Source organism: Protopterus annectens, chromosome 11.part0, assembly GCF_019279795.1.
Source record: "Protopterus annectens isolate FY-2018-M chromosome 11.part0, PAN1.0, whole genome shotgun sequence".
NCBI classification, from domain to species: Eukaryota; Metazoa; Chordata; order Ceratodontiformes; family Protopteridae; genus Protopterus; species Protopterus annectens.
Window position 1 is genome coordinate 269395398 of NC_056745.1, and position 27064 is coordinate 269422461.

Below are 27064 nucleotides of genomic sequence, written 5' to 3' on the forward strand. Positions count from 1 at the left end.
ACAATATTAGTTACTTATAGGATTTGTTTTAAATAAATGGGTAGCTACATATACAATATTAGTTACTTATAGGATTTGTTTTGATACTCATACTTCAATTCTTTCTGATTAGGGCGTCTTTTCTGCTTTAGAGCATGAGTGGTCTTTCAGTGTGAACTTGATTCAGGCGACAACTATAGGATGGTGAGGCACTTCATATAGTCAGCAATGTGACCTTTTGATGGAAAAAAATATGGCATAGATAAGACATTATGTTAAAAGGGGGAACGATGACTAATTTAGTTCATAAGTGAGATTAGAGGAGGATATAACTCTCAATGGCTTACAAACTGCCACTTCATTGCTTTTACATAATAGTCAGTGCACATTAGTACAAGTGCACTCCTGTCAGCTTTCATGCATTGATAACATTTATCATTAATAATCTCCTTCATATTTTCATGTTCACTCAAACTGAAAATCTTATTCTTATTGCTTTTCTAATCTCATTTTCATAACTCTTTTTAAAAGCCAACAGTGTTGATTCACTACTGGACAAAAAACACTTCATGTCCTTAAAACATTATTATTTTTTAAAACATTTAATGCTCCACTACTGACTAGTAATCTTAGAATTATTTGTCTAACAAACAGCTTTAAATCTACAGTGTCCATTGTATCCGCCCTTCTAACTGAACACAAAAGTAAATATTTTTCTTAACATTTTACATTCTTCATCAAAAATCTGTTTATTGCTCAAATTAACAGTCTTAACAAAATGCTTACTTTTTACTTCTTCTAATTTTGCATATAGTACATTGGAGTACTAGATACCCTTTCCCTAACAGTATTATTATTTAGACAAATCATGTCTGCTACTTAATGTTTTTTTTTATTTTAACTGATCAAAAAGAAAACTGTTTTCCTTACTATTTAATCAGTTTATGTACTCAGTGTAATAGTTTTTCAATTAAAGGTAAGTTCAAAGGGTTTTTTTAGAATAATGTGAGTTGGCAATTTATGCAGATGTGACAGTTACTGAAGTGAAGAGTTGGGTCTAGGAGATGCTTAGCACAGCTATCAAGAATGACTTCCAGATGGTCTAAGAGAGGTTCTGACAAACTATTCCATGATTTGTGTCTGAGCGTGAGACTCTCCCCAGGCAGTTCTCATTAGGAGTGGAGAAACACCAACCTCATCTTAGGATATAGACTTGTAGATCCTTCCTTTGAGGAAGGAATGCAAGAACAGCTGGTAGGATTGGATTGGTTTCTTTATTAGGGCAAATAAACACAATAATGATTATTATATAGAATTATGCCATGCAAGCAAGACAATATTCCAAAGATCTCTAAACAAATGTGAATAATCATTCTTCAAATAATATAACCATATTATGTGTTCATAAACATATAGATACTTACTGGCAAACCACAGCCAAAGTCTTTCAATACTGGCTAGGCTTATATCCTGATTAAGAACACCAATTATGCAGTAATCTGAGTGGTTCCTACCTGGTAAGTGCATTTGCAAGGCTAACATGTCTGCTTCCATAGCAGTCTCCCAGACGGGGCGAAAAACTTGACAGTCCCATGCCATATGCACATTGTCTGCTTTCTGCCAGTTACAATGTTAACATTTCCCTGATATGTTCAAACCCCTATATCCCTTAAGTTTACTTATGAATATTGCCACTAGTGCACTAATTTGTATTGTGTAAAGTCTACCACCAGTAAGGAAGATTAGCCACTGGGTAGTTATGACATTCTACTTTTACTTTGTGAGAGTGATCTCCAGTCCTTTTTACCATTTCCATCTAGAAACTGAGTCTAACTGCGCAATCTGCTCCAACAGCTGGTTAAAGACTACCTTTATAGTGCCCTTTAGATACTTCCTGTCACCAATTAATCTCCCCACATTGATCAGCTGAGAAGAGCCTTTCCTTTTATTTGCACCTAACCTATTCACTCTAAAGATGGGTCTCAGTTGCAGTTATAGCCAAAACTTAATATTTAATTGAGGGACTGTATCATAACATTTTTTCAAGAATAGAAATACCCCTTCTCTACTTTTAGTCAGGCCATTCCAAAAATACAATCTTTCTTGATCTACACTGGCCAAAAGAGCATTTCTGAGATGACTCTACAATCCATGTGATCCCAAATCCCACTCCATTTTCCTAAAGGATTACTACTTTTCTATCCTCAAAGCTCCTTTACAAGTCCTCATTCTCTGCATTCAGAGTGAAAACTGGGGAGTACCTCAGTGATATGTCTCATCTCACTTACCACTCAGCATTTTCAGAGATAAGCCATTAAGTAGCAGTCAAGGCTTTGAGAGTTTCCAGTTTGGGGATAAGTAAGTTGTACAGCTGTTGCTTGCAAATGGTGCTGTCTTCTGCAGTGAGTGTAATCTCTCAAACATACTGGAATATTTTAGCATGGAATGAGAAGTTTTGGGGATGAAAAGCAATACCTCTAAGCAAAGTTTAATGCACTCTCCCAGAAAAGAATGGACTGCTGTCTTCATTTGAGAGGGAAGCAACTTCCTGAAATGGACGAGTTTAAGTACCTTTGGTTCTTGTGTGGGTTAATGAATTTGGCCAGAAGACTGGAGTAGTTACAGGAGAATTAGAGGTGTTATACAAGACTGTGGCAGTAAAGGAAGAGCTTAGTTAAAGAATGAAATCCTCACTTTGTAACTCAGTCATGGAATGAGAAGTCCCCAGTGGTCACAGGCTTCGGTCAGAAATGGCAAGGATGAAATCATAGGCACAAAATAACTGAAATCATCCTTCACATAACTGATCTTATCTTAGAGTGATGTGTTTGGCAACCTATAAGGATTGTTGAGTAGAGCTACTGGTCCTTTGGGTTGTGAGGAGCCAGTTGAAGTAATCTAGGCACCTAGTGAGGATGTCCCTGAGGTCTTCCTGCAAAAAGTACACCCGGCATAGCATTAAATGAACACCCTAAATGATGCTGAGGAGATGTTGGAAGAAGTGTATCTCACTGTGGGTATAGACCATTGAACAAACACCACAAACAATGCTCCAGAGATCTTGGAAGAACTGTATCTCTTTGTGGCCTAGACCAATTAATGAACACCCTAAACAATGCTCAGAAGGTGTTGGAAGAAATGTGTCTCAGTGTGGGTATGGACCATTGAACAAGCACCCTAAAGAATGCTCAGGTGGTATTGGAAGAACTGTATCTCAGTGTGGACATAGACCACTGAATGAACATCCCAAACAATGCTAAGGAGGTATCGGAAGAACTGTATCTCAGTGTGGACATAGACCACTGAATGAACATCCCAATCAATGCTAAGGAGGTATTAGAAGAACTGTATCTGAGTGTGGACATAGACCAATTAATGAACATCCTAATCAATGCTAAGGAGGTATTGGAAGAACCGTTTCTCAGTGCGGCCATAGACTATTCAATGAACCCCCAAAGACCCCAAACAGTGCTCAGGAGGTGTTGGAAGAACTGTATCTCAGTGTGCGAATAGACCATGGAACAAACTTAGTACCTCTAGATGTTATTTATTTAGTTATTAAGAGCCTCAGTTTTGGAACTAACTTCATGTCTGGTTAAGGAAGGACAAAATGTACAGTGGTTTGAAAGTGGCCCCCTAGCCCACTTTCTTTAATTGTCAAATGGACATTCTTCTTTAACTTACCATTATTCCTAATCTTGTTACTGCTTTTGTGCTGCATATATCCTATGTATAAATGCATTTTGGTAGGATACGGTCACAATTTGTTGTAGGATGTTTGTCTAAATAGAGGTCTTAGTCTTAATTTTGTTGTGCTATTTCATTCCGATTTAAGTAGAAAGTAAGCCCTATTGCATACTGCATTATGTTTATCTACCCATCCTAACATTTGCTCGGTTATATATTGTATCATATTATTAGTCACCCTAGTATTTGCCCTGTTACAAGTTGTACTATGCTTATTTACCAGCACTAGCATTTGCGTCCTATTACATATTGTACTATACTTATTTACCTGCCCTAGCATGCGCCGTATTACATATTGTACTATACTTATTAACCTGCCCTAGCATTTGCCCTTTTACATATTATACTATAGTTATTTACCTGTCTTAGCATTTGCCTGTTACATATTGCACTGTTTATTTACTCACCCCTAGTATTTGCCCTGTTACATGCTATATTTATTATATTATATTACCTGCCGTAGCATTTGGCTGTTACATATTGCATTGTTTATTTACTTACCCTAACAGTTGCCCTATTACATATTGCATTGTTTATTTACTCACCCCTAGTATTTGCCTTGTTACATAATGTGTTACTCTTGTGTAGTTTTAGTCAGTCGTTGCACATACTCTTTGCTTGCAACCTTGACAACACTTGAGTGCTCTAGTCCGTTTGTTATGGTTCTTAACCTATTTCTAAAGTTTATGCTATTTCCCAAATAGGTACTTTAAGCAAATTTACCATACTTATATAATATCCATGCTCACTATTAATTCATATGATTTTACTGTTCTGTTTCAGTGGTGTTACTATTAATTTCAGCTTTGTACTATTGCAACTGTTTATGTTAACTGTATTTATGCTATTTACTGTAAAATACTTAACTTGATCTTCAACACGAATCTGCCCGACTCAGCTTCCTGCAACTACAATCTCATCACAATAAGTAGTTTACAAAACAGATAAATTATAGCATTTGCCATTAGAATCCAAATCCTACGTCCTATTTTCAAACTCAGTTAAGTTGTTTAAAGCTGTGCACATGTAAACATTGCTGCAGGCGTTTCAGAAAATAATAGTAGAGTTTTTATTATTTATTTCCTTTTTTGTTGAAGTTCTATTGAGCTTAGGAATACAGTATCAAAGTAATACAACTTTTATGAAAGTATGCAATTTTCAAGTAGCAGGATGTATACACATATTTTTTATTTATTAAATTTGTTTATTTTGTGCCCAGTGCTTTATCCTATAACCATTAAAATATCCATCCTGTAACTGTGGGGCAGGCTGCAACTAGGATCCACACAAAACACATACAGCTACATCTCATCCAATCAGTTATCATAATACATATTAAAAAAAAATTCCAGGTAAGTGAAACACACAGTCCGTTGTCAGTGTATATATATTGCTTTGTAAAGCATTATTCTTTACTTTACACACTTCATTTTCCTGTGTATTGCTGAGGTTTTATTGATTTAATCCCATGAAAATAAGTTGTTTTGTAAGCAGTTGTAGATTAGTCTCAAACGTACATACTTTTGGGACACTTTCTCTTGTTACCTTCAGTTTAGGGAAGCCTTTATACATCCACAGACAGACGTCACTTTCTCTAAGCTTATTGTGTGGGTTTTAGTTATTCAGTGTACCATTCAGTTGTCATGATGGCAGGATTAATGTTTTTTTCACCTTTTTTCTCATCTTACAGAAAACCAAATGTAGGTGAAGTATGAGACTTTTCCATCTGTTCTCTGCAAACTGATGTCAAGTGAATCAGTTTGTTCAGAGAAGCTTGACATTTGTTTGCATGTCATTGTACAGGTACTAGTTAGGGCAAACTTAGCAAACAAAGCTCTGTATTGCTTGTGTAAAACATATGTCATATTAAAAGTAATGTTCTTTTTATTTCTTCGGCTTTCATCTTGCCATGCTGTGTCTGTTTTCTGCTAATGATATAGTGTTTGGACTTACCTAATTACATACATTCTACTTTTAGTCCACTTTGTTGACTGGGCACCAGGTTCCAGCTCTTCTGATGTGTGACTGTAACCTGAGTAGGTAAATATTGTCTGGTTTATGTCCTTCCTTAAAGGTTATGAAATGTTTTATGTCATCCCTGTATACTGAATATTCTAACTGAAAATCAAAAAGAAGAAACATTTATAAAACATTCCTGTTGAGAAAACCCAGTCTTTTACTCACACTGAAGTACACAACTTTGGCTACTGAGGGTTAAGAATGAGGGTTAAGAACCCAAAACTGATAAACTCAAAAACATAGTAAGAAATATTTGTAAATATTTATATATTCACCAGTCAATGCCAATAGGGTTCAGATGTTTACTACACAGTTCTAGGATCTGGAGTTCAACCCTGGCCTCTGGTCACAGTCTGTGTGGATTTTGCATGTTCTCCTCATATCTGTAAGAATTTTTCTTTTTTTTCTGATCTTCCAAAAACACATAGGTGGACTAGCCACTCCAGTCTGTAAAGAAGTATCATGTTTGCCCTTGTCCCTTTGGCCCATGTCATCTCTAAAAATATAACAGTGACCAAGATTCAGTTTTCAGTTATACAGACATGCTGGTAGTGTTTCGCTGCATGTAGTCCTTCAGGTAAGTATGTGATTTGGGTGTTGCTTGACATCTGCCCAGCAATAGCCTGCTTGGAAGGGGGAAAGATGACTGATGCATGCATTAATTTAAACTAAGTTGGATGCAGACATCTGCATGCATACTAATATTTTGGCATTTTAGTTATTTCACAATTATATATTATGCTGGTAGCCAGTCTTTTCCAAATTTCTTTTTTTATTTATTTGTTAAGACAGTGACTGAAGTGATCCATGAGGCTGTCACTTTTGTTGTGTACCCTTAATCCCTAAATGAACACATGCACATGCACGTGTATACACACACACACACTCTCACACACACACACACACACACACACACACGTACATACACATTACCAGTAATTACCATACAATGACATCGTATTTCCAGAAATATATTATTTTGTTAAACATATAATTTCAGTGAGTTTTCAATGAGGGAAGCAGAGGTTCCTGTTTTCTAAATAATGTTGTTAATTGTTAAAAATAATTAAAATACAAGACATGGGATTCAGAAAGAATCCCTTACTGTCACATAAACTGCAACAGACAAACGGTACAGTTAACGTGATTGTGTAAAATCTAATCCAGAAATATGTCTAACTATAGTGAGAAGATCTCATTATCAGCTAATTTGTATATTTCTGAATCACATGCAATTACCTCCAATGCTAAACTGCACTTTCTGGTGGGTGCTACCACTAGCGGCCAATACATTGTGTTGATACTGGAAGACCCTTCATACACTATCCCAAACACATGCTGACATTTAAACACACACACACAAACATATGCTCTCACGCACACATCTACAGTACTGATCGTCTAACTAACCCCCTGCTATGACTACCAAGCTGACTACACTCACCCACATTCATGCATTGGAAACCTTTCATACCCCTGTAGACATACACACATACTACTAAACACATATTCACACCCCCACCACTTCTAACACATACACACATACTACTAAACACATACTCACACCCCCACCACCTCTAAGACATTCACACATACTACTAAACACATACTCACACCCCACCACCTCTACGACATGCACTCATACTACTAAACACATACTCACACCACCACCTCCTCTAAGACTTATACACATACTACTAAACACATACACCCCCACCACCTCTACATCTCCACTTGATGTTCCTGAAACTTACCAACATCAAAGTTTCTCCCTTTGGAAATAATGAAGGAAAGTGGCATTTTGATGTTAATTTACTCAGCTGCATAACTCACTTCATGCAGGCATTTCTGGGAAAAGCACATGGCTAATTAGCATTAACTGCTCCCCCAGAATGTGTCATTAACATGCATCCTGGCCATGGAAATTGTCTATGGCAATGATTATACTAAATATGTAAAATCATTACAGTGAGGTTATATCTAAATCAGAAAGGTCATCTACGAGTGGTTGGACACAAATTTTATGGCTTACTGTTAACAGTAGCCCTTTCTGACTCTCAGCAAAGATGAATTAGGAATGCAGTTCACACCATATTATTTAATATCATACTATTTAGTCTAGATAAAGCTCAGTTTGTCCCATGAACTACAGTAAATACCCCATACATAACAAACACCATACCTACTTAGAGCGTTGCATTGAGGGCTTAGTAACCTAGTATAAAATAAATTTATCAAACACACTTTAAAACCTTAGCAAAGTCTGCACTAATAAACTGCATGCCTTACACACCAGATCAAAGATAAACTACAAATTAAGCCTTGCATACTTGACTCACCAGAGGTTCTTTTTTCAAAAAAAAAAAAAAATTATTAGGCATGGGGGCACCTATGTTTTGTCACATGCTGTTTTGTTGGGTATTGAAATGTTGAAGTCGGAAAAGAGTCACTTTTGTTGTTGCTTGTATGTGCTTATGTGGATATTTCTCTTTGTTGTGACAAGTTAGATCTATGGATGGAAAACAGAAATTTACCCCAGGACTGCCCCCACACTACTAATAGACAGAGGCACATCCTTAATGCTTTATCCCATGCATGAATCCCTTAAGATTATTTGTGGTGTGATCTCATTTATTTTTATTGGGATAATATATAATTATCAACCATGGGATGGGTAACGCCAATCTCTAACTAAATCGATTAGGTTATTTCATGCAGAGAAGCAAAACTGTCTAGGTTTAAAATGTCCAGCAATGGCACCTAGCCTAGTATTGACCTATGAACATATGAACCTATAGTAGTCAGTACATTCATAGTACTTTCCATAAATACTATGATATTGCAATGCACACAACCCCAAATTATCTTTTCTAAACTTTCACAAATTTTTATATTTTGAAAACTGTACAACCTAGACATATTATCATGAGAATATTTTTGCTAAGTAGACATAAGCTTTCAAATTACAAGAAGAAATGATTCCATACGTGCATAGTTATTGAGATATTTACAGAAATATAAAATATATATGTTTAGCTGTATAATTAGCAATACAAATATTACTGGATATTTATCAAGTTGTTCAGCTTTCAGTGCAAATATTAAAGACAGATTTCTTCAACAACATCCAATGTTTCAAGTAATGTCACTTGTTTTTTGCAGTATTAAGTACATATGAAAATGTTGCTTATTTCATTATTACTAGCAAACAACTAGCAATATTTCTGGTATAGTGAGATATAAACATAAACAAAAAAGCCAACACCTTGGAAGAATGAAGCATCAAAGTTTATTGGAACCAGACAATAAGCATAAAGTTTTCATCAGTAAACCAGCATTTTCAGTGAATTGTCATGTCCCCACACTGATGTTTCACACAATGTACCTCAATAAAATGTAGATCTATCAGTTATGAAAATATAAACAAAATATGAAAATATGCATAATAAGTAGCAAACAAAGATCAACTTCTCCCCTGCTTGCTCTTTCTAATATTGCATATTGTTAGCTAGTAAGTCACTTAGTTAAAGAAGACAGACCCAAAAGGTTCTGTACACCATAAGGAGGTATGGGTATTAACCTAGAAGTATGCAAAAAAAAAAAAAGGCATTCAGGCTTGAGGGAGTTGACTGGATTAAAGACCTATACCACCTGTTTTACTTTTATAACCTTACTAAGCTTACACCTTGTGCCACAGATGAAGTTATCAGACGTGTATTTTCTTCAGTAAGTACTATCTAGACTGCTGATGGCCACACAGCAGTGGCAGGCTCATTTGCACTGCAGAAGGTGGCCCAAATTAAAATTTTCACTTTTTTCCTTAGGAAGTAAACACTGTTTCTGTGCTGCTGACTGGAATGCAAATGCAAAAGGCATTATAAAAAATAATAAAAAGGGCAACATGAACATATTTTATGGATATATGTTGCAAGAGACACATCTGTTATAGCATTATCATGACACAGTCATCCTTTTCACATCTACTTTCACCATCACAAGTAGCATTTAGGTTATATATAACCAGGATTTCATGTAATAGTAGTTGCTCAGAAAGGGGACACACAGACAATGACATCACGTAATTCTTGTCACAGTACATTCAATTCATCATGGCATCAAAATTTACATTATATTGTGTAAGTGGCATGATAACAAATGGATACTTTCTCCAGCATATATGACACATGTCCACATTACTAATGTTACTAATTTTGTCTTAGCACACTGTAATAAATGTCATATCTTACATCCATAGCATATATTATTATTAGTAATGAGAAGAAGTGAGTTTGCAACAAACGCACCTCCGTACCATACATTTGAATAGACTACAGGTAAGATATTTAGCATGTATCACATACTTTAGCCTGTTAAATTTCATGTGCAGAATTGGGTGTCAGTATTTATTCTGAATCCTGTAATAAAAGCATTTCTATAAACTGGATTCAAACCCTGCATCACCTGTCTTATGTCTCTACATTCACAAGACACACAAGATTCTTATCAGTATGTGCCACATGTACATACGTATACTGTGAAGATAAAAAGGCTACATATATTCAAGATATGACATGATCAATTGATATTACAGGTGCAACAGAACCAAGCGCTGACCTTTGTCCTGTCTGTTTGCAGTTAGATCTGTGGATGTCTGTGATAATGGCAACAGGGAAATAATCTTTCCTCACACAATATAAATTAAAAAAAATGAAGACTGCCACTGTTCTCCTATCTTTATTTTGTGAACATCATTCCCTTATCTAAACTTCTCTAGCAAGACAGTTCTGTGTCTTGTTTTCAGTTGATATATGTTTCAGTGATTAATCTACTTCCTTAAAATTGCAGATGCAAAGTACTCAGAGGCAGAAACTGTTTTCATAAATAATTCATATAAGTGTTCCAAATGTTGCTCTCCTAAGTCAAGCAATGTAGTCACAAACTTTCTTGTAAGCCCCTTCTCCCTGTCACACCCTTGGTAAGTGTACATCCAAAAAGGACTGACTTTGAAACCCTATTTGATACTGCAGTCAGACTAATACACATTTGCAAGCATTTAGTTAACATTTCTTAGTGATCATCCTTGCATTGGTAAGGCATGTGCATGCAATCGTGCAGACCCTTACACCATGTTTACATTCCTTCACTTAGTGCAGATTTTGGAATTCTTGAATGTTAATGAGTTTGCACCTCATTCACATACTAACAGTGCTGAATGGGCTTAATCTGTACTACAGAAAGGTAATCGTGTAAGTAAAGAATTTATATCATAGTAGGGAAGACCATTTAGATACAGAGACATTTGCTACTTGCTTTGAAAACTTGTTGCTACTTTCACAACTGACTTGCTGCTAAGGTAGGTTGTTGTTATGAACAAATGGATATATTTTAACATTTCTTATGGATTGCATTTCACAATGCAAGCATTGCATTACTGTCTGTATTATTCTCAGCAACTGTTGGAATGGGCATATATATCACAGTTATTTCTTGACCCTGCAATATTTATTCTACATAATGATGACAGGTCAATAAAAAATTCAGTCTTGAAAGCTGACCTTTTTGTTCAGAAGACTGAGGTATTAATTATTATCAAAGTCATGTTTTTTTGTATTATAAGCACAGACAATTATGTTAAGGGTCTGATGTCTACCTGGCTGCCTTCCACAGAAGTGGTTATCACATCATTTTTCCTTGACAGGTTTACATCATTTCTATTAATGCTGCAGTGTACTTCAGAGTGACAAATGTTTATCCTGCTATAAATTTATTATCAAGTTCTTTCTTTGTTTTGCATTGTGGGAGAGGAAATCTGTATTAAGTTGTATCTACTCAAATGAAGCCTTCCTTTTCATGTATTTTGTGTGTCATGGATAGATTTTTCTTCTTCTTCTTTCGGCTTTTTCCGGCTGGTTAGGGGTCACCACAGCAGATCACGTGTCCACTCATGGTTGGCATTAGAGTTTTATGGTGTCGAGTTGCCAGCCCAGCCCCCAACCTTCCACAGAAGGCACACACATGCACGCACTCATGCCTAGGGCCAATTTAGAATGCCCAATCCACCTACAGCATGTCTTTGGGATGTGGGAGGAAACTGGAGCAGCCAGAGGAAACCCACGTGACCACAGGGAGGATATGCATACATTCATAGATTTTTTTTTTGTGTTTAACAATTTTTTTTTATTTATGCATTTTTTTCTATCCTATTATGTTTTCTCTCATACCTGCACATAGCAAGAACACATGTATTCTTATTAATGCATGTGTAACTGAAAGTTATTGGATTTTATTCCATTACCATATTTTAATGGCAGCCTAGAGATCTTCACCTTGTAAACTGCCATACGTTGACACTGAGAATGATATCATCATTCAGGCTCTACGTCATCATGGGTCATTTTTATTAGAGAGGCAGGGGTGACAAGTCCTCAAATAACTGTAACTGGGAGCAGGTGGTGAATGATGTTAACCCAGTGGGAGCCCATGAATGTACATATTGTCTACTCAGAAGTGATCTCTGCTTAACATACAAGGCCATGTCAAACCCTGAGCTGTTGGACATGCTCCACTTAAAGAAATCCCAATCCCTCAGAGCCACATGCTCCAGGGATATAAACCTTGTCATTACAATGAACAAAACATGCTGGAGGGATAGGTTCCTGACCCAGAGACTCCCCATACTCTGGAATAGACTGCCCATACATGTCAAGCAGAGCACCTCCTTGGCCCTCTTCAAAAGGAACCTTGATGATTAGATGGGAGATAGGAAATTCACCCCAGGGATCATGTCAGTCACACTGCTAGACAGGGGTCCAGAGAAGTAAATATTGTGGGAAGAAATACCCAGGGAATTGTTATGGCTAGGCTTGCTTAGGCCCTAGGGCCAATAGCCTAGTACCAACCTATGAACCTATAAGACATAGGGCCAGTGATATGATTATGGTAGCCAGACATCAGGCAGCTGCAATTGCCAATGAATATATGGCTATGGTGTTCCTTCTACCAAGCCACCACTGACTGAATCAAAGGTGTTCCTGTCTACTGTCCGAGATCCAGACAGTTGAACACAGGGTTTACACAGAATCCTTGATGTTGGGGCTGAAGTGAAAGACAAACCAACTGTGTCTACTGCAGAACTTCCAGGTAAATAATTGCTATTGTATGCATCTATATATATATATATATATATATATATATATATATATATATATATATATATATTTAGATATATATGCAATGTGGATATGTGTGTATATCTATCTATATATTATCTCTCTCTCTCTCTCTCTCTCTATATATATATATATATATATATATATATATATATATATATATATATATAAAGAGAGAGAGAGAGAGAAAGAGAGAGAGAGAGAGACAGAGACACAGCGGGGATAGAAGAGACATAGACAGCGAGGGAGAAGGATGGGGGAATCAGGGGTGGGAAGTAATCGAGTAAACAGGAACAAATTCTATGAGCTGTTTCTTATTCAGCAGCTTTAAAGGCAATTGCTTTCATTTCTTCTGTCATTTGCTTAATGATGTTTTTCATTCCTGTTTCATCTCCCTTTTTTATATGTATGCACATCTGGGTCTGTCATTGTATGAACACCTGCACATAGTAACAACATCTTCTGTAATCTTATTAATGTACAAAAGATAGATGTATGTGTAACTGAAAGGTATTTGATTTTATTCCATTACCATATTTTAATGAGTGATACGAATGTCATATAACATAGGTCTGATTGCTGTTAATTCTATCTTTCTGTGTAATTGAAATGTATTTGATTTCATTTGGTTAGCATATTTTAATTTGCATTACATATTTCTCATAACATAGGTCTGATCATTGTTTATTCTATTTTTTTTTGTGTGTGGTTTACTTGTTATCATATGTAGAAGTATTGATAGCTTCTGATGATGATGATGGTGGTGATGAATAGGTATAGTCTGTAGGTGCAGAGGGTCAGTCTGACATTGAGGTTGTGCCTCCAACATCTCCTGCCCTTATTTCTGGCACAATCAGTATGTCTATGCATAACCTTGACACAGATACGTCAGACACTGGACAGATGAGGATGACACAGTTGATCAGGGTAATGTGGTTATTCCAGCTGCATAACTGGTTGATTCTCCCTATAGTCATCAGGAAAGTGAGGTGTCACATGGGTGGGTTGTTAGAGGTGCTCGGAAGAGGTCTGTTGCTCTTCCTCATGTCCGTGTGTCAGTAAGTGCCATATAATAGGTCTACCTGATAACACCGTCACGCCAAAACACAGACAACGAAATAACCAACACGAAAAAAACGACAAAAAAAGAAAGTTCAAAAACTCGAAACTTCACATGCCCGACAAACCAAAATCCCGACACTCAACAAAACAAATACCTTTCCCGAAAAACAGACACACAACACAAGCACACCAAAAACCTTACAAACCTACAATAAACCTTACATACACAACTATCTATGCACTAACCTTAACCCAAACCCTAACCCTAAGGTCCATCACTATCGCACACTTACCTTACCAGCACCCTAACCCTAACTCACTTAATCCACCCCTAACCCTTAACTCTGTCACTATCGCACACTTACCTTACTCGCACCCTAACGCTAACTCACTTAACCTGCCCCTAAACCTAAAGTCCATCACTATCACACACTAACCTGACCCTCACCCTACCCTAACGTCCATCACTATCACACACTTACCTTACCCACACCCTGACCCTAATGTCTGTCCCTATCGCACACTTACCTTAACATGTTGGTGTTCTCAGCATTGAGATTCTCAACTGTCGGTCTTCTCCATTGTTGATTTTACGGTTTCGTTGTTCTCGTCGTCGGCGTTGTGCACTTTTGGCATTTTCAGGTAGATCCCATATATTATATGCATAAGTCCATCGTAGAGGCACAGGCACATTTGTCAAAGGCCTCATAAAAGTAGTGCTAGTATTAAACACTGTGCATTCTACCTTGAGGGACTGCCTACACCTTGTGGGTGACTCGGACAGAATGAATGACATGCTGGATCAGGCAGTGTCTTTAATGGAACATCTGCTGGGTGAGGGTTGACATCCACATGGCCAGAGAGCCTCTACATCCTCTGGTGTTAGCCAACATGGCCATACAAGATCTCACTCCCATAGTGGCAGTACTTTCACTGCTTCATAAGTGATTGTGGTAAGCACATCCAGACATGGTAGGCCATGTGGTTGTTGTCCTGGATGTTGTTGTGTATGAGAACTCATCCAGCAGATATCACTCACATTCAGGTAGCATCCCAAATTCTAGCCCAGGCCATGGAATGAGCAGTGCAACTTTTGGCAGAGGAGTGATGAAGCAGAACTGAGTTCTGTACCATGCACAGCTCACACCTGTCTGACATGCCAGGATGTAGCGCAAGTACAGTGCGTGACTGTGTTCATGCAGAAACACACACACATTCAACAAAATCTTGCCCATACCATCTTCTTCTCACACACACACACACACACACACACACACACACACACACACACACACACACACACACACACACACACACACACACACACACATTCACACACACACACTACTTAACAAAGTAGGACTGTTGACTGCTAAATATATTTTGTTACTGGTCCTACAAATGGGATACCTAAGGAATATTTTTTTTACTTTCACATGCTCACTTCTTTGGTGTCAGGCTTGCCCTGCTGTCCTTCCCCCAACCCTGTGCAATAACTGTGCCCTGCCCTTTGCATATTTCTTTGTAACATTGGATTGCATATATGCATATATGTCTCTTACGCAGAGCAGATAGGTAATGCTTGCTTGCACAGAACCTGTAATGTAACTCAGACCCATTGTAAATGTGTTGAGAATAAATGCTTTTAATCATTGTTCATAATCTGCTGTGCATGATTGCTTCTGTAATTGTTGAGCCTCATGGTTTGTCTTTTCTATTACTTATGTTAGTCATGCAGTCAAAGTAGATGTTTAAGTCTTCTTTACTGTTATACTTGCGCAAATGATGCTACCCTTAACCTGCTCAGTGGTTTATATATACTGGCCAACTGAAATGCTTAATGCACATTATTAGGCAAAATCCATAGCTGGGTATTGCAAACATCAGGCATAAGCTATTACTGACATTACTGTACACCTGGGACATGTATCACCTTAGGGGCATATGAGAAATTGCATAACACTGTAATTGTTTATGTAACTGTATTACTTTTTCTAAACAGGTTCCAGATTTAACTTAGTAACAATGCAGATGCTAGCCATCTCCTTGGGGTTGGGGATTGCCAGTGTCTAATACTAAGGGAATACAAGCAAGCATCACCTTTAATATTTGTATGTGCTAAGGCTCTTATTTTTTCTTTCAGGTATTCAGAGAGCTTGTGCCATCCTTTCCCCTTAGCTGGGGCCATGGTATATTGTGCATGCCTACTTCTGCCAGCAGTATATAGAGCTGGTGGTTCTCCCTCAGACTTATCTGTATCTGATGCAGCTGCTGGCCCTGCATCTGCTACTGAGAAATGTGGTGCTGCCCATGTTGAAGCTGTCTCCTGAGAATGATATTTTGTGACATGGAACTGACTGTAAGAATTTCAGCAGAGGTGGCTGTGCCATAATACAGGGCACCTCCTGAAGTATCTAGACAGCAGGCCCTTGATTTGAACAAGCCAAATGCACATTCTATGATATTCCTAGTTTGAACATGGGGATCAATGTAGCCTTACTCAGTGGGAGGTGTGGATTTCTTCATTGGTGTCATGAGCCATGGTTCCAAGGTATAATCAGCATCCCCCACTAGATCCCTTATGGACAGTTACACCTAGCAAACCATGTGTACAGCTCACAGGAGTGTCATGTGTGTGAGTCATGAAAACTACCCGGGTTATTTGCAGAGATATTGTAGATGATTCTTCGGGCATTACAGAAAACCTGACTGATTATAGAGTGGTATTCTTTCCTGTTGATGTACCTCCTTCCCTTTTCACCAGGTCTACTTGCATGTATATGCAATCCCTGGTCCCCAAAACTTCTGGAAGTGTGCTATTGCATAAAATGCCTGCATGATTCTTGGTTTCTCTTGTGGGGTGCATGGGAAACAGATAATGCTCTCTTGCATGTTGTAACATTGCATTTAGAAACTGATGTAATATTCTGGAAGCTGAGGCCTGTGACTCTCCTTATATATCACCTGTGGGTCTCTGGAAAATACCTGTAGCTAGTATACTTAATGCTACCCATACCTTTGTTTCCACAGTTTCCCCGGGGCTCAGGTGTGGACTGCAGAGGTTGTACATTTCCCCTGGTGTTTCCCAGTCCACCCAGTATCATTCTACAGTTTCTGTGTCATGAAGTCCATGAAAATCAAACAGAGTCTAAGCACCCTCCTTCTTCTTGGCTGAGGTCTGTCAGTAGCAGTAACAGTATCCTGAATTAAAACCAGTTGCACACATCGGTTTATAATGGCAGCACCAACTAACATTTTTTTCTCACTGTAATTGTAGCTGTAATCAAAAGAGTTTCGTATTCCAGGTAGAGTTGCCAACTTTTCATGTCAAAAATTCTGGACATGTAAATGAAAGGAAAATGCGGTACCCCCCCACGCATGTGTCCCCCCAACGCATGCCATACCCCCCACACACACACACAGCCATTCCGGTGTACCATTACTTGGATATCTCCCCATTTCTCCCGAGTTGCCATAAATATTGTTCAAAACTCTGTGTACATACTGTTTTCTGCTTTACTTCTGCAATGATTACAGATACTTGGATTTAATGTAAAACTTTTATTTCAAATTTTACAGCACAAACACTAATAGACATTTGCTAAACAAGCAATACAGTCTCTCATAAACAGACATAGCTTTAATACGTCTTTGCCTTTAAAACTCACATTCACTGAAACAGCATTGAAACCTACATTCAAAGAAAATGCATCTGGCCAGTGGTGGATTAAGTTTACCTTTGGGTTTTTTTCAAATCATAGGCCCCTTGCACACATTTTTAAATCCAAGCAAAAGTTCTTTGATTCACCTTCCTGATTGTATTAAATTTTAATACATAATAACAGCTAGCAGACATGAATTAGCAGCCATCACAACTTTAAGACTGGTGCGCTCATGCTCTTGTAGAATCTCTAATGAAACAAAACTGGCATATTACTGATATACTTAAATAGCATATATTGCCAGGCTGTGGCAACACAATCCTCTAAAATTTTGGATATGTTAACCATATGAAAATGGCCATATGTTAGTTCCCTTAAACCAATTCACAGTAAAAATCCAGAGAGTTCTAATAGGGTACTTGAGTACAAAGCACCCACATACATACTGTCCCAGATGACTATGCATGCCCCTTTAGAGAGGGTACATCAGATGAGATGTGACAGTGAAGCCTTCACATAAATAAGATAGCCATATTACTCTTTGACAGACACTGCTGCTCAACAAGCCTCATCAGTAATCAGGCAGAAGTAATGCTATAGGTGCCCTTTTCATATATCAACTACCCCTCAAAAATGGTAGATATTTTTCTGTACACTTCTGACTTCTCATTAAGCGAATGAAAAACATATGGCTAACGTTCAACTTGCAGCTTTTAGACACACACACAAACACATTGCCCTCAACAAGCCTTATTATTTTTGACAGTGATGGTGTGATGACAGTAACAGCACCACTTGTTAGACTGTGTGTTAAATTCATAGTTGTAAACATTTTGCCAGTAAACATTGAAACAAAACACATGAACCAATAATAACAAAACTGCCCAATTCAGAACATTTCAACCATAAATGGCCACTCATACTTCTGTCATTAAAATCCGCCAATATCAGTCAATATGCACAATCTCTGCAGACGTAAAACATCATCTAAATAATTCCACATTAAAGAGATCTGCAACTAATGAAAAGTTGCTGCTAGCAAACAATTTTACATTTCAGTGTTTCATCTACAAATCAATGCATGCTGCCCTTGAAGAATTGATTGCCTATGTTACGTTAAAAAATGGTAAGCTGCCGGTAATATTGCAATAGGAAATGGCTGGCAAACTGAAAACAGGTTCATAGTTACTACTAGGCATCATAGGAGGACATACACAGGACTGCAGCACCCTGCCCCATTAAAATACAACACAGTATGAGCTTGAGCAATCCATCTATATGCTGTGGGAGTAGAGCCCACACCCACAGCCTCCTAGATCAATATACAACAAGTATGCTTAAGTTTGAACAGAGGAGTCTTACCTCAGTTAAAGGTTAAAGCTGAGGGAAAACAAAACAAAAAATAAAAATGGAACTTAATGTGCCGCAGTTGGATTAGACAAAACTCAGAGCAAACACCAGCCAGCCTCATACTTTACCTGAGGCTTTTCAGCATACAGTCTGTCTTCTTTATAATTCAAATTCCGCGCGCGCGGAAGACAGTAAGTAGACAGACGTAAACAGTCGCAAAGACACTGTTTTCGTCATCTGCACCCGGATGCAAAGGACATTCTTAAAGAAGAACGCCTCTAAAAAAATGTAATTTTTTTTAAACTAAAAGAAAATGTGCACAGTGCACCATTTTTTCCAGACAACAAAGGCATTTTCCGTTCTTCCGGACAGTGTCCCTTAATTCTGGACAGTTCGAAAGAATTCTGGATGGTTGGCAACCCTAATTCCAGGGCAGATATCTACACTGAGTGTATATGATTGCTTTATAGCTTCCTGAATAGCTCTGTCATGTTGGATTGGTGAATTAGCATGTAATCAATGAGTCTCGCTAGACCACAAATCAGTCTTGATAGAAGTAACTATAACACAAGACCCCCCCCCCCTTAGCAACAACTAGACTAAAAAACTTCTCCAAGGCCAATTACAACCTCTTACGTGATAACATAAATAGCTACATAACCTCCACCCCTCACTGATAGAACAAACACCAGTGCTGAGTTATATATCAATGCTTTACACAAGTACCTATATGATTGTATTGACTCTGCTGTACCTGATAGAACCAAAGTAAGATCTTCAAGGAAAAACAAACCTGCCTGGTAAAAAACTGCCATTAATAGGCTATACAACAGGAAAAAGAAATTGCTGTCTGAGTAAGAAGGAACAGTCTGAAAACTGGAAACACTCCCTCCTCAACTTAAACAAGCAAATAAGACTCCTAGTGAAGTTGTCCAAAGCTAACTATAAATCTAGATTATCTTCCCTAACTAAGGATAATCACAAGGCATTCTTTAATTACACCCATAACCTCAAAGGTAAGGCCCAGATTTATGCTAAACTCATAGTTAGTGGTACTTCATATATAGACCATGTGGATATAGCAAACCTGCTGGCTGACAGATTCAGCGAAAACTTCAGTTCCCTGTCCCTGCCACATATACCCCAAGGCATCCCTAACACTTGTTCCCCCACCTAGTATCTCCAAGGAACAGGTCTTAAATTTCTGCTCCAAGGCCAAAAACTCAGATTTTGTGGGACCAGACAACATCCTGGGCTGTGTTCTACGTGGGTTAGAACAGGAATTAGCATCACCACTGGGCACATTTTTCATTCACAGCCTAAGCACTGGTTTCATCCCAGCAGAATGGAAAACAGCTACTCTCATCTCTTTCCACAAAGGGGATGCATCCACGGACCCCAGGAATTATAGACCCATTAGCCTGACCAGCCTTATCTGCAAGGCCGTGGAATGAATCATTAAGGACATTATTAACAAAGATATAGGAAATCTCCAAACACTTGACTCTACCCAGTTTGTCTTTGTCAAGGGGAGATCATGCCTGTTAAATTTGGTGGATTTCTTCAAGACAGTCAGCAAAGCCCTAGACAAGGGCAAATCTGTGCATATGGCCTACCCAGACTTAGCCAAGGCCTTTGACACAATTCCCCACTCAGGCATCATTGATAAAGTCACCCAGCTGGTATCGACCCATATATTGTTAGGTGGGTTGCAAACTGGTTCACTGATAGAACTCATATGGTCAAAATAGGGGACTCCACCTCCTCCAGCAGACCTGTAATCAGTGGTGTTCCACAGGGATCAGTTCTGGGACCCCTACTGTTTGGAATCTACTTCTCTGAAGTACAGGCTAAAACTAAAGGACTGTGGCTGACAAAGTTTGCTGTTGACTAGTGATGTCAACATCTTGCAAGAAGGTCTTAAGCAGACTAATGACTGGTGCCAAAGTCATTTTCTTAAACTTAACCCAAAAAAATGCATTATCATCCTCTTCAGCAAAGGTGATGTTCCTGCAAACTACCACATCAATAGCAATACCCTAAGCACACATTAGTGGTCAGAGATCTGGTCACACAGGTTGACAGCAACCTTAACTTCGATCACCATATCTGCACTGTGGTAAGAAGGGCATTTTATATTGCTCATCTGATAAGTAAGAGGTTATAACTCCCTTGTACTCTTACCTCATCATGCCAGTAACAGAGTACAACATTCCCTTTGGTATGTTCCTTTCCAAACACCTTCAGTAATTGGAGAGACCACAAAGGTTCCTTACAAAGAAAATTCAGGGTCTTCAAGATATGCCTTATGCAGACAGACTGAAGTAATTGTCACTTTACTCTGTGTCATACAGACTGCGCAGAGGCGACATGTGCCTTGCATATTTGATCTCTGACCCAGCTTTAATGGAAGTACTGCACATTCACAAGTCAAATATGATAGCAAAAGAACTTTTTGGAAAGGCAGATTTGTCTCAGAGACAAGTTTCCAATTCATGTTAAACAAAGCCCATCATTGACCCTATTTAAGTGTAATTTGGGCGATTAGATAACTAACCAGAAATTCACCCCAGAGTTCCATCTGTGTCCCTCTTGGACAGGGACAATAGGTGCTGATTTTAGTGTAAGCTTGAACCAGATACCCTTGGGAACATGGGTTGAACTTGGCTAGGCTTGTAAGGGCCTGGAGAAATTAGCCTAGCAACCTCCTATGATCATATAATTCAGCTACTTATGCATTAATTAGCATATTCTAACATTTACCTTTATTTTGTGGCTCTACACAGTCCTTTAGTTTTTCACTAAATAAGAAGTAGCACACTATCATGTGCATTGCACACCCCACCATGTACATGATAGCTGCACTTAGTGTAGCCATTAATGAATACAACTGCCTGTTTTTACAAACCCATGCCAAGAGGACACTGATCTGTAGACTGTATTTTATGTATTATGGATAAAGGTAGATCAGAAAATAAAAAAGAAGACTGGGTATGCATGTCCCAGAACAAAAAAGTGCTCATTTCTTGGGTATGCCATGGTGCCATGACTGTAAAACAAAAAATCAACAGAGAATCCTCAGAACATGGAAATATGACTGATACCGGGGTAGGCCAGGCTCAGACAGGATGAGGGGACATCCATGTTGTAGAAGGAAGTAGTTTACAAAAACTAATAAATAGTTAAATAGACAAACATGTGGCACAGATCTAATAAAGTGGGTTGTTAAGGATAAGGAGAAGATTCTGTACTGGCCCCTCTGGTGGCAGACAGGGAGAAAGTTCTAGCTATGGCCCAGAAAACCTGCATTCAGTTAGTGGCTTGGGTGACTGATGCCAGAGCAGAGAGTCACGAGCTTGCCTATTCTGGGAGATGTTACTAGCTGGTGTTGCTCCCAAAAGGGGGGAGTGTATTCCAAAGGGTGGAGCTACCCTCAGTTGCAACTAGCAAGCATGGGTCAGGGAAAGGGAAAAGTGAGTTGTAAAATATAAAAAAGAAACACTGACATGGGAAAGAAAAAGAAATCTGATATGGTGAAATATTTATGCAAAGAAAAAAAACTAATCATTACAAAAAATGCAGCTGCAAAATATTTAAAGAGTAAGACAGATAAAGACGTCTAGAACAAGAACACAGAAGTAGAATGTAATTGAATATAGGAAGTTTAGTGAGGTAGAAATTAAACAAATACAAATTGAAGTGACAGACCATCTATAAAGTGAAGGATTTCCTGTGAAACTCTTGACACTGTCAGTATGGCAACACAATGACCAATGAGTCTCCAGATGGAGGAGCAGCAGACTGAGCAGGATGCATCTAAAGTCGATATACCGCAGGGCAATGTTCTGGAACATTCTCTAGGAGATTTGTATGAAAGTCCAATTAGAATTGCTCAGCAAGGAAAAGAGCATGAAACAGTGAGCAAAGAGGATACACATAGGCAAGAAGAAAATGATCTGAGGGAAGATTTGCTTGGTTTACTAGAGATAGACAGACATATTAAGATAGGTGAAAGCCAAAGCAAGTAACTGCAAGAGCAGTTATATGGATGTGTGTATGGATGTGTATGCATTTGTGTGTGTGTGTGTGTGTGTGTGTGTGTGTGTGTGTGTGTGTGTGTGTGTGTGTGTGTGTGTGTGTGTGTGGCTGTGGGGCATGTCCTTTAATTATTTGGACTACATCTGACAGCTGAAATGCATTACTGTAGTAATTATTTATTTATTGCATCATTCATTTGATGAAAGTCAGACAAGTGAGCTATACATAGTCAACAAAGAGAATAGATTTGTACGTGTGTGTGTGTGTGTGTGTGTGTGTGTGTGTGTGTGTGTGTGTGTGTGTGTGTGTGTGTGTGGGTGTGCATACACACTGTTAAAAACTTACTTAGCTTCTGTTTTCTGTGTAAAATTCTTCCCTCAACAGCAATTGCATATCTTACACCAACTTTGAAACACTATTTTACATCAAAATTATATATAAAAATGTATATATTTATTATAAAACAACTACAGATAGCTCATTTTCTGATAGCAATAATGCCCTCCATTGTGAGCATCACAGGAAAATAGCAGACCTTCCAGGGTGGGAGGCCCTCTGATTCTAGCATCAGGTCTTACAACATTCATGGGTAGTCCAATATCTCCGTCTAACATCCATCCTATTGGGCATCATTGCTTTCTTGTTTATTTTGTTACTTACTGTTTCTTGCATTGCATAATTGAACACAGCAGTTAAAATTGCAAGAATTGTAAGTTTCTATATAATATATCATTATGAAGTATACAGGACTGCAATTATACACTGAATACAAAATACATGAACATACAACACCCTCTCCACGCACACCTACACACTCACGCACGCACACACACACACACACACACACACACACACACACACACACACACACACACACACACACACACACACACACCTACACACACGTGCACACACACACACACACACACACACACACACACACACACACACGCTCACACATATCTATCTATACACAGAGATAGTGTGCACATCTGTAGATGTAGTATTGGGATGAAACATTTATTTACAATTGCTACAGTGATGGAAATTATAGTCTAGAATTGAAACAACTAAGACTCTTGACATTGCCTTTGACAGTTTAATTTCAATTCTCGTGTACAAAACACATTTACGAAAAATAACCCCACTCTGAATAAAGTGTACAAAGCTAAATCTTTTCAGCAGCCAAAAGCTAAAATGTTTCCATGGTCCACAGCCAAAAGCTATAGTGTCTCCATGGTGAGATCCTACATTATAACCTGTCATGCCAGAGCTTGCTCGAGTGGTTATCCAGTAATATTCACTGGTCTTGCTTGAAATGTCAGGATACAATATCAGCTGGTCAAGCAGGTAGCATTTGTTCATAATAATATGGTAGCTCAACAGAAATGATGTTAACACTTCACTCATTTGTACCAACTGACTATGAATCGACTATGAAGTAGGTACATTTTTAAAAAGTCAACACTATACATTATTCTTAATATGGCAATGGCTATTTTGCATATATTCAATGTATACAAACATTCTAGCAATTTTTTCCACTTATTCCATCTCTGAACTTTAAAGGAAAGGTCTTTTTTGAAGCATCATACTTTTGATACTCTGGGCTAATTTTACAAAAGCATATGGTTAAAACATGCAAATAATATGAATTAATTTACAAAACATTAAAAAATGCATTATTAACAATTACTTAACTGTCCAAGTGACTCTGTCACAACTCTGAAAATACTTTGTGATATGTATCATTCACCCACTCATCACCACCAAAGACCATTCAAACTGGAACCAGTAATGGATTGAGAAGACGCAGAAGAAAAACTGAGACATACTGTGATGACAATCATTTGAACTTTTATAGTCACCAGACAAAACAAAGTCGACCGGATCATAAACAGGGTCAGTCATACTTGAATGCATTGGTTGGACAACACATGCTCTGTCACTATGATTAGTCAAACTCAAACATCCTTTCTTGCCTCAAATATTCAGTTTAGGTAATTTTTTTGTCAGTATAGGAACAGACTTGCTAGATATTGTTTGAATTATTCTCATCACAGACTGGTTTTCATGGGTTTCCTGGAATACTGCATTCAGGCTGTCATTCATTAGCAACAAAACTGGTATGCTATTTTGTCAAACTATGGTACCATCTTCAGCTTTCACCATGTAGGAATGTGATTCAGTGGTTTCCTGTACTGCTACTTCTGTTGTATTCAACTTTTTCCCACCTTCTTTCTTTAAATGGACAGCTTGACATGGTTGCAGGACATGTATTGGGTGTGTAGGATGACGTTTGTCATTAAGTTTCTTATAAGAAGCTTTGGCTTTTTGGTCATTTTATTTGAAAGTTTTATATGGAGTAAATTTAGGCTCACATTTTGACTCAACATTGGCATACCAGTTTGTATTTTTCTTCCAAACACTGGCTGTGAAGGACTTACTTTGGTAGTATTCGATAGAGTAGCTCAGAGCAGTGAAAGTTCTGCAAGGATCTAATTCTTTAAGTAGCTTTTTGGTGGTTTGTACTGCTTTGTCAGCTTCAGTATTTGATTGCATATAGTGAGGACTTAATGTAGTGTGTGAAACCATAAAAAGCAATAATCTGTTGGAACTCCCTTGATATAAACAGAGTTTCATTGTCTATAACCAGTGCAATATCTAGATACACGATTGTAGCAGCATGGCATCTCAGCCTCAGTCCATATATCATTGCACTCATGTATTCCTCTTACCTCCTTAATAACTTAACCTCACCATTTCAACGTGATCTGGAACAAGGGGACTGTCTGAAATTTCAATACATGTTAGAGTAACTCCTAGAATAGTGTGACTGAATTACAGAAAATGTAAACTTATGTATATCAAGTCCTAGATTACTGTTCCTTGAAATGTTCCCTTTTCTCTGATGTACAGTGATCAAAAATTGGAATTTGGGGGGGTATTGACCTCCACATTGGGAATGCAGGTGGCTTTCCCCTTGTAAAATACAACTTTACAGGAGAAAAGCAATGTTCAACAATTTTGGTTCTCCTGTGTTTGCAGTCTTTTTTTCATCATTCTGGCCTCACTGTTATGAGTCTCAACTTTTCAACAGGGAGCTTTGGAACAAACATATAACAGGATTGCCCATTTTGGTGTCAGGCCCATCACTATCTCTCACTGTGTGATCTGACCTGCCTGGAATATATGCACTGTCTCACTTTTGTACAACTATGCTTGCCTTACAAACTCTTCTATTACCCAAACTGTCCATCCCTTGCTATGTTTATTAATTATAGAGCCTCTACACAGAGCTTTAGGCAATATACTCAGCAGCAGGTCCATATTCTCCATGCCCTGCATTAAATGTGGACACTCCACATTATTCAGCTCTACTGATAACATTTGGAGTAAGCTCCTATCCAAGATAAGAGTTACCAAAACAAATGAGAAGTTAAATCCCTACTGGCCTCTTACCTCAATAATAATTGGATTTTCAATTATGGCATTGACTGAATGCTTCAGTTCCTTTCTAAGCTTCATATATAGCCTTCATTCTGTACAACTCTTGGACCAACCCACTGACTTAGAGACAAGACAGTGCATGGGCAGGGTTAAACTCAGTTAAGCCTGCCTTCATGACTGCCTTTATAATGTGTGTGTCCAGTCTATTTTTTTTAATTGTTTGTATTAACTATACTTCTTAAATTAGCCAGAAACCTCTTCCCTTCACCTCCTTTACTAGTTGTGCTCTTCTTTCAGAAAGTCTTTTTTAATCTAAGAGGCTTTACTGCAATTTTTTTCAAACCATCCTAACAGAAATAGCTCTAGAAAACATGTATGCACCATTAGAAGGTCTCCTCTTAATATATTATAAGATATTGTTAATAAATTTAGGCATGTTATCTTTCATAATAATTCATACTCCCTAGATGTTTTATTGATTTTATGTAAAATCTCTGGACATTTTCAGTTCTTTATATATGTGTTTTATGCCCTGGATGTTTGTCCTTCAATAATGTTAAATTATTGCACCAATCTTTGAAATTTCTG